Below are 8980 nucleotides of genomic sequence, written 5' to 3'. Positions count from 1 at the left end.
AACTACAGCCTTTGCTAGCTGATCCTCATTTGAGAGAAATTGTCCTCAAACTTTCCCTTTGAACTTTCCAAATTGCCCTTGCCTCGCAAAATACTTTATTAGAAACAAAATTTATCATGGCAAACATATCCCAAGCAGAGCTGGGCCATGCCAAAGCAATAGATTTAAAACTTGCTGACACATGTACATACCCCATAGAATAAGAGCCCCATTCCCATCCAAAAGAAACCATCAAAGCCTTGCATCCTACATGTACTCATTCCAGAACGTGATCTATTCTATCCAAAGCACCAAATGCCCTTGTGGAAAGTATGTGGGGGAAACCCATCAACCACTGTGCACCACAGCGTTTTCACGCAGACACTCAGTGCAAGACAGAAACAGCCAGTGGGAGAACATTTCTCACCATGCAACCACGCTCTGTTTGACTTCTTAGTCTTGATCTTCAAAGGCATTCCACAACACACCTTCAAAAGATGAGCTTTGGATGTCAAATTTCTAACTCTACTTCATTCTAAAAATTACAGCACAATGGAGATGCTGATTTTATGTCACAACTTTTCTATGCTATACTTAAAGCAATTTCCATCTGCCTCTGTGACACAGAAATTATTAACTTGCCACTTCTGTTAACATCTCTTTCATTTTTTTAGGTACCATATACTCTAGTCTCAGCAAACATCAAGCTGATAATCACAATTCAGCCCAAGCTGCAAAGCAAGTTTTACCCATCTTTGTTAGCTGGAATGTTGCTTCTTCAGTTTCAGGCCCAAGAAATGCCTGGTCTTTGCTTCTTATCAGTTGCTCTAACCGGAGTTGTCATCTCTCCCTACAAATCTCTCCTTGCTTACTTCATTAGTGATGGTGTTGTTGTAGATGTGGGGCCAGTCCCACTACCTACACAAACAAAAAGCAGACAGATAATAGGCTCGAGTCAGTCTGTTTCCCCACAAAACATATGTATCAGAGACAGCTCATATTTTCTCAGAACAGCTGGTTCGATCCTTTGTATCCTTCATGGGTTTGCTAGGAAGAATACTACTTTACCCAGAAATCCTCACCTCCAGTGGGTTAAAATGCCCTTGAGAATGGTCAAGAAGTCCAGATTGGAATGAGGGAAGAACCAGTGTGGTGTCAATCTGAACCTTCAGCAATGCTACATCATGAAGAAACACCTCCTGCTTAATATACATATTGATCAGTGACAACATAAGCTTTTGTTTCATAGCTGTTTCCAGCTCCTGTGAGCATCACCTCAAACTGCTGGCAGTTTTAATAAGACAAACTAAGGGAACATAACTAACTGCAGTGGTGCTGATCCATTTATCAACACAAAGAAAGAGTAAACAAGGCTGAGAGCAATTTTTATGAGCTGCAGCTTGGCTGGACTAATGGGTCCTCTATAGACTGAAAGACCCAACGTGCATAGACATAGGAAAAGATGCATTCATTGATACTATTTTGTCATGAAATCAGAGAGCAGTGTGCATCTGTGGGGGAATTCTTGTGAGATAATTCTTGGAAGCTTGCTAATCATGTCATTGCTTTTCAGAATTCAGCTTATGCTCTAAACCCTCCTGGAATTTATTAAAATGGACACTTAGATGCTTCAGGTTCCTGCACTCCAAGATGAACATAGAAATTCTTACACCAGGGAATTTTGACAACCTCTCTCTCTTAACATCTTTGCTTTAAGAGTGGCTAGATGATTCAAGAGAAATTATGAGCCTCTCAGTGCAATGCTAACTGTAGAAAAGAAATTTTTTGTCATCATACATGCTATGTATGCTGCAGCATTGGGCTGTGACTCATAATTTTTCTAAACCATAGAAAATATAAAGCCTAGAGTTTTAGACTGTAAAAGCTGTCTGTGTTTCTTCTGTGTGAACCAGCTGGGACCCATGGAGGTTTCTCAATGTGAAAGATGGGTCAGCCTCAACTCCATGTAAATGTCAGGGCCCTCACTAGGACACCTCACTCATTGGCTATTTCAGACACTTTATAAGCCTACAGCATGGGTGGCTGCATAAGAGAGTGTCCCTTTCCAAACAGAGAATCCTCAAAACAAGTTTGATTAGTCCATGATCTGTTGTACATCGTCAGAAAGGTTCCTTGGAGTATCCAGAAATAGTTTTGAATTTACATATTTATACAGCTGGCAGGCACAAACCTCTCCTCTCTGCTGTGGAACCATACATCTCCATTCTACATGGATAAGGTATGTTATTCCCATTTTAGAGCTGGGTGAAATGAGAAAGATTATTTGCCCCAGGGAACACAGAATTTCCAACTAAATATAATTTGTCCCCTTGAGTTGCAGAACTTGGCTTTTCTTTTTTTTTCCCCCCTCCAGGCTTGGCAATATGACAGAAAGACTCCTACATTCAGCAGAGCAGAGAGAACAGCACTGTTCTTCATCCATCGCCTGCAATAAAGATAACCACTCAAGCAGAGCTGTCTGCATAGAGAGGGATTTTATGGACTCAAGGTTTCTGTTTCTGACAGGTGCAGCCCAGGCTGCTAGGAAGGGTAGGAAGGGTTAAAACAGCACTTGGTTCTGGAAGATGTACAGAAATTGGAAAAGACAGAGGAATTTGATGGATTCTGGAGTGTGTGAATTTAATAACTTAAATTATTTTACTCTACCTAGAGAGGACAGGGCCTGAACTATGCACATGATAGAAGAGGGAAGAGATGACTTAACCCAGGCTTAAGTGGACAAAGGTGCACTGGAGAATTGCAGCTGATCTGGGGAAGTGAAATAAGCTTTTCCTAAGCTCAAATTCACTCTTGACAAAGAAATATCTGAAAAATATTCCACATGGAAACAAAACATTCTCTTCCTCTGCTGCAAAGGGAAAGTGAAGAGAGCAGGAGAATGTTTTTCACCCTGTCCCTTTCTTTCACTCTGCAGGTTTGTGTGACTTCAGTTTCACCCAGCCCGGACTATGCAGAAATAAAGATAAGCTTTTTCTGTTTCCTGCACACTGCAATGAGTGACATAGTGTTGCAGAGAAAAGCCCCATGAGGCAACAAGATTTTTGGTATTATTAGTTACTGTTTAGTAATTTTCTACTGGGAACAGGAAAAAAAAAAAAAGCAACAGCAACAGGTCCTCACTTGCGAGTCAAGAAAACACAAAGGAATAGATCAACTGAATTAGTCTGGGGGTTTTGTTAATTATCTACAAAGCTTTTAGCTTAAACTCATGCTCAGCTAATCCATGTCAGCTGCATCTTCCCTTGCCAATATAAAGGTGAGTGTGAGGAATTTCTGCATGTTATTTATTTAGCTATTACCTTTTATGGGTCTCTCTGTCTCCCACTGACTTTCTGGCTGCAGACAGGTTGGCAAAAGGAAAACTGCAAACAATACTTTTCTGAAAACTTTAAAACTTAGGCAGAGGGAAAGAACAGAGTCTGACAAAAGAAGCAGACACCTGTGAAGTCTGTGCTTGGACCTGGGCTGTTACTTTCAGGCCTGGTACCACAAATACAAGTATTGTCTCTGTATGAAGCAGTGTCTGCTTATCTCATTGAAACTTGGGAATCCACTGTTCCCCCTTTTTTTTTAATGTGACCTTTTTTTCAGTAATTTTCAGCCCTCACTTGCACATTTATTATAAAGCTTATGTGCAGACAATGAAAAAAAATCTCATTTTTTCACGTAGTGTTCAAAACCAAACAGGCCTGCTTCTTGTGGAGACTGTCTAAGCAGATGAAGAATAGCTATGAATGGGGGAGAAGGAGATTCCCATTTAACAGTAAACAGTGATCCTACAGAGAGAGGCAGGCAGTGAAGTGGTCAGTGGTCAATTGACAGACAAGATAAGGATTACAGAGGCAAGACAGAACCTGGGAGGGCAGAGCTGAAGTGAACATGCTCTGAGGGAATGGAGTAAGTGATCAAATTGCCCAGCACAGGGCGGGAAGAATCCAAAATCAAATTCTCCAACTGCCTGAAGCACCTGACTGTGGCTGGAACATGTGCTGGCTCAGTGTACAGCCTCCTGCCCACGACAGCAGATAGTTTTTATGTTCAGGTCTCTTCCTCCAGGAAATTAATTAATTCTCACAGATTCCAGTTGTGTTTGTGAAGTTACTACGAAAGTGTAATTGCTGTGCTGTGAATACTTCTTTTTTGGTGTTTATTAACCTTGGCCAAGAAGCATCCTTCAATATGGGAACAACAAGGAGCATTTAAATTTAACGATGGCAATGAACAAGCCAAGGAGGTGATTACAACCAGAAGAGCCTGATTTTTTTACTAACCTGAAGGAGAAAGGTTGGGAGCAATAGAAAGAATGAAAAGTGACAGGTTACAGGTAATGTGCCCATGGCAGGAAGGGAAGAAGGAACTTCAGAGAGCTGTGTCAGAAGGAAGAAGTGGAAGCAGCATTATTTTGTCATGGAGACCTAGACTAGTCGTGAGAGAAGCCAGGCCTAGAAAAGAAACCAGAGGAGACTAGCAACAGATAAAAACATGAAGGAAGACCTTGAATGGGTCAGGAACTGCCAGGAAAGACACTGGTCAGGAAGTTCATTCTCATAGAAATGTTAAACAGTTGATGGTCCTTGGAAGTAAAGGTCTGTTCTGAAGTTATGAATTCTTGGAAGTTCAGTTCTGAAATTATGTTAAACAGATTTCCACAAGTCTGCTCTTTGCAATCTCCAACAGAAAGGCAAAACACAGACTTATAATTCCAGCAGCAAGTTGGGATTCTGAAAAAATGCATGCTTCAACAACAGGAAAACTGAAGGCTACTAATGGGACAGAGAGCCCTGACAAATGAACCTCAAGATAAGTTAAAAAAAAAAAAGGATTAATTGAAATGCAGATCATCAGCACCTGTTAGGCACCCTAAAATGCTGGAATTGCTAGAGACTGCTCAGACTCCAGAGGTATAAAGATACTTCTGTAGCCCACCAGCAGGACAGCAAGGACTGTGAAGGAAACTCCTGCAAAATACATTGATTCTTCCACTCTCTCTTGCCCGCCTGCAATGTAGACCTCTGAAAAGTTTTCTTGCAGCCCTCATTGGCAAGGTTGACTCCAGAAGAAACATCCACACACCAGATCTGTGATGTTTCAGAGCCATTTTTACAGTTTGAGCTATTTCAGTATTTTAGGATGAGTTGTCTGAGGCGTGAAGATTGTATCCAGCACAATGATTCATGGGGGTTACAACCAACACATCCTCCATGTGGGCCAGAAAATGCCATGTGTTTTCTCCATTGACAACAGCTTGTCAGCACAACTGACACTTCAGTTACCAATTCCAGCACAGAGTGAATAGGCCAGAGACTGAAACTGCATATGCCTGTCTGCATGGGTCTGGAATGTGATGTGTATCCTTGGGGAACAGGGCCAGGTTATACTTTTCCAAGGAAGAAGCAACACAGTTGTTTTTTTCCCCCATCAGCACAATCCTGCCCAACACTTACACACCTCCCAAAAGGCAAGAGTGTCTTAGAAAGTCCAGGATATAAAGACTTTCACTGCTGTTTTCGTGCTAAGAAATAAGAGCAAGCACTTTGTTTGGTACAGCATTCATTGATCTGATGCCATGGCTGCACATATCTAGAAAAAACTGCACCACTCCTGAATTTGTATTTTGACTCAATGTACTTGCAGCAGAAACTTCTGGTTATTTCTATTTTTCCTGGAGGCTCCAAGCAGTGAGGAAATTCAAATGTGTGGAAGCACACCCAAGATCTGACGATCTCTTGAACCAGAGATTGGCTAGAAAACTGGAGGCTCAGTTTGGCCAAACCTCATCAGTCAGACTTTGTTTTTGCCAAACCAAATCCCACACCAGAAATGGGTTTGGAATCAGCTTCCATTTTCTTGAAGCCACCAAAGTCCTGAGGTTATTCAAAGGTCTCTCTATCAGCCTTCTGCAATCTAAAACTTTTTTCTGGAGCATGTTTTCTGCAGATTGACTTGATATGCAAGCAAAGGGTGAGACGCCAAGGTTGTCTGCAAGATTTTCAGTGTTCCCCACTTCTGGATGTGCCCTGGATACTTCAGGAATAGCCTTTCAATTGGTGGTTTGGCCCTTGCAGGCACACACGGTTCTGGGAGGAAGAGAGTCTCATGTTCATAGAAAATAAGATTAAGAAACAAAAATATTGAACAAATGGCTTTGAATCTGGAAAAATGTGCTCAAGTTGGGGTGAAAATTCCAGTTGGTTTTAAATGAGCTAATTTGTTCTTTCCTGTACATCAACTGTGGGAAGAAAAGAGGAAAAAGAGAATAAAAGCAAAACAAAAACTTTACTTTTAAATCTGCCAGTTGTTCCTTCTGGAAAAACTATGTTTCTGTGCTTAAAGTATTAGACTGGGACATAAAGAGGGCTGGGTTCAGCTTGCTGATGTGCCAAAAAATCCCTGCATGACCTTGGGCAAGTCACTTAGTCTTTCCCAGTATGATTGCTAATACTGGGCCTAAGACAACTTCCCTTCTGTTCACGTACTCTCACTGCAAGGTCTGTACAATAGGCCTGACTCTTTCAATAAATTTGCACAACAGAGCATGAAATATTGTTGTTCTTCTAGTTGGAGCTCAGAAGCGAGACTGTGATCCAAAGCATGTTAACCTCCATTATAAATCCCTCAGAGTCCAATTTTGGACTGGTTTCCAGCTCAGGCCAGTCTCAAGGCAAGAGGAGATTATATCTTATAAAGAAGTCTGTAGATGTCACTCTCCCCAAAGAGGCTTCCCCTCCCTCCAAGCCTTGAGCTGTGTTGTTGATTTAGGCTATTGTCAGAATGCACTTGCTCACACTTGTGGGATGTTTAGTTTAAGAAAACCCACAGGTGGCCCCAGGTTATTTTGTATTCACAGTATTTTGCACAAAATCCCAGGGATGTGAAAGGGACTGTCTACCAAGCATCACTGTGATTTCACATGAGGTGCAGGTCAAGCCATTACCTTGAATTCAAGATTTACAAAAAGTTTTTAGTGTTGTTTGTTGGGGTTTTGTTTGGTAAAACACTTGAGTGTGAACCAGGAAGACCACACACATGCAGCAGTTTCTTGCCGCCCATGATCTGACAAGCCACTTAACCCTTGTGGTTTGCAACCAGTGCTCACCACACTGCTCATTGAGAGCCCAGAGTCTCTGCTCATACTGGGGGAAAAAATCCCCAGGGAATTCCCCAGTTCATGAGATCTTGCCCATCAGAATTCAAGCGAAGGATTTGAGTATTAGGTTTTAGGAATGAGCAGACTTCAGGTGGAAAGAGAGAGCCCATTCCCTTTCCCTGACCCAGAAGACTTGTATTTTCCAGGGCTGTCTTCCAAACCCAGCACAGCCTGAAGAAAGAAGCAGAAAGGACCACAGGAGAAAGCCAGCCGAGCTTCTCAGGCACTGGTGGTTTTGACAATTCAGGACCAAGGAACTCAAGATGAGACAGAGTTTCTTCAGCTATCACAGCTATTCCTTAACAAACACAGACAGCCCAGGGATGAATTTTATTCTACACCCTCTGTTAATAGATATTTTGAAGTACCCTTTGACAAACTGCAGGAACTATGATTAAAAGGCAAAAAACCAGAGTATACCTGCAGGGAAAGGGAATGATAGTGAAGATCACCAAACATGCCTACAACTGCAAGGAAGTTTACAAATAACTTCTAAAAGCAGATGAGGCTGAAAGTTGTTCTCTGGGCTGTTGCTGCTGATGTCATTGGGATCCTCTGTTCCAAAGCCCATATTGATGTCTCCTCAGATGAAATTTGGAATAAACATGAAGAGACTTTCTTGGATGTTCTCCATGAAAGGTCTCTTAGAACTGCTGGTCCAGAAGTTGCTTTTGTTTCCCAAGCTGCTACACAGTCCAAAGAGAAATCCATAATGCTTTGGACCTGGTGACTAGCAGTGTTCACAGACAGGATTTACACAGTCCTTGCAGACAAGAGTCTCATGATTGTGGACATAGATGGACCCTTCATTGATATTGTTGGTGACAGCCACGCTGGATCTAGTATGTGCATAAGTGAAAATTAACATAATTAATACAATTAAAAGTGACTACTTAACATGATTAAATAGCTGTCACATTCAGCCAGCTTTGTTTCAGGTCATGGGGAAATACAAACCTATGCCCCAGTTCCTTAAGAAAAGTTAGCTGGTCAATATCTGCAGCACAAGATTGACTCTCATGCCTTGGAGATGTTTGAATGTCCCATGCACAGCTAGTAAGGAATGAAAACAAACTTATCCTTCTTCTGTTTCAGCCTTTTCTCCTCTGGGTGTCTACCCAGTGCAGCAAGACATGCAAAGAGACACAATGTCTTTTTTGAAGCCAACCAACATAGCTGGGGAAAAAATCCACTCTTCTTTTAGGCTGGCTGGCCCTTTGTCAGTCTCCAGCAAGGGGGAGCAGCCCAAGCCTCTCGAAGATGAAAAACAGCGAAACAATGATGAGTGCACTGAGCCCTGTGGAGATGCAAAAATCACACACTGATGTCAGCCAGGGTGTTTGGAACTGGAAAATGACCCTTCTTACCTCCCTGCTTGGTTTTACACAGAGTGGCTAAATCAGCAATGGCTCAGGGCTGTTACCATGAGATCATTTAGCAGTTAATCTTTTATTTGGAAAGCTGTTCCTTCCCACAGAAGTAAACACCCACCTTATCAGGCTTGCCATGGCAAAGGATGTTGTCCAGCTCCCCACCTGCTGTCCTTCCTCTCATTAGTGGTTTCCCTCCCTTAGCAGCCATTCCCACCCACCATCTGTCAGAACATGCTGCACACCCACAGCCCCACCAGCGATGCTCATGGACACGGGCTGGTCACAGCAGCCCAGCCTGTATCAGGAAACAGCCTGTTCCAAACAGGGATGGGAACATGCCTGGCAGGCATGAGAGAGTCTGACCCTCTGCTCCAAGGCAGTGCAGTGCCTGGCCACTCCCCAGAGCCCCTTGCAGCTCTGAAAGGCCATCAGTGAAACCACAGGTGATTCCTATCAATGG

At 42.6% G+C, this 8980-nt stretch overlaps 1 long non-coding RNA gene across 1 annotated transcript; it reads right to left on the bottom strand.

The window, feature by feature from the left end:
- Positions 1–6975: 6975 nt before the first annotated feature.
- Positions 6976–8714, bottom strand: LOC135309457 (uncharacterized). The gene is made up of 3 exons (XR_010369720.1): positions 8639–8714; positions 8105–8444; positions 6976–7986 (listed from the first exon to the last, which is right to left on the bottom strand). It is a non-coding gene; the product is annotated as an uncharacterized LOC135309457 (long non-coding RNA).
- Positions 8715–8980: the final 266 nt, after the last annotated feature.

This window comes from Passer domesticus, chromosome 10 (assembly GCF_036417665.1).
Source record: "Passer domesticus isolate bPasDom1 chromosome 10, bPasDom1.hap1, whole genome shotgun sequence".
NCBI lineage: Eukaryota > Metazoa > Chordata > Aves > Passeriformes > Passeridae > Passer > Passer domesticus.
Note: the sequence above shows the minus strand (reverse complement) of the source record. Positions and strands in the feature narration are given on the sequence as shown.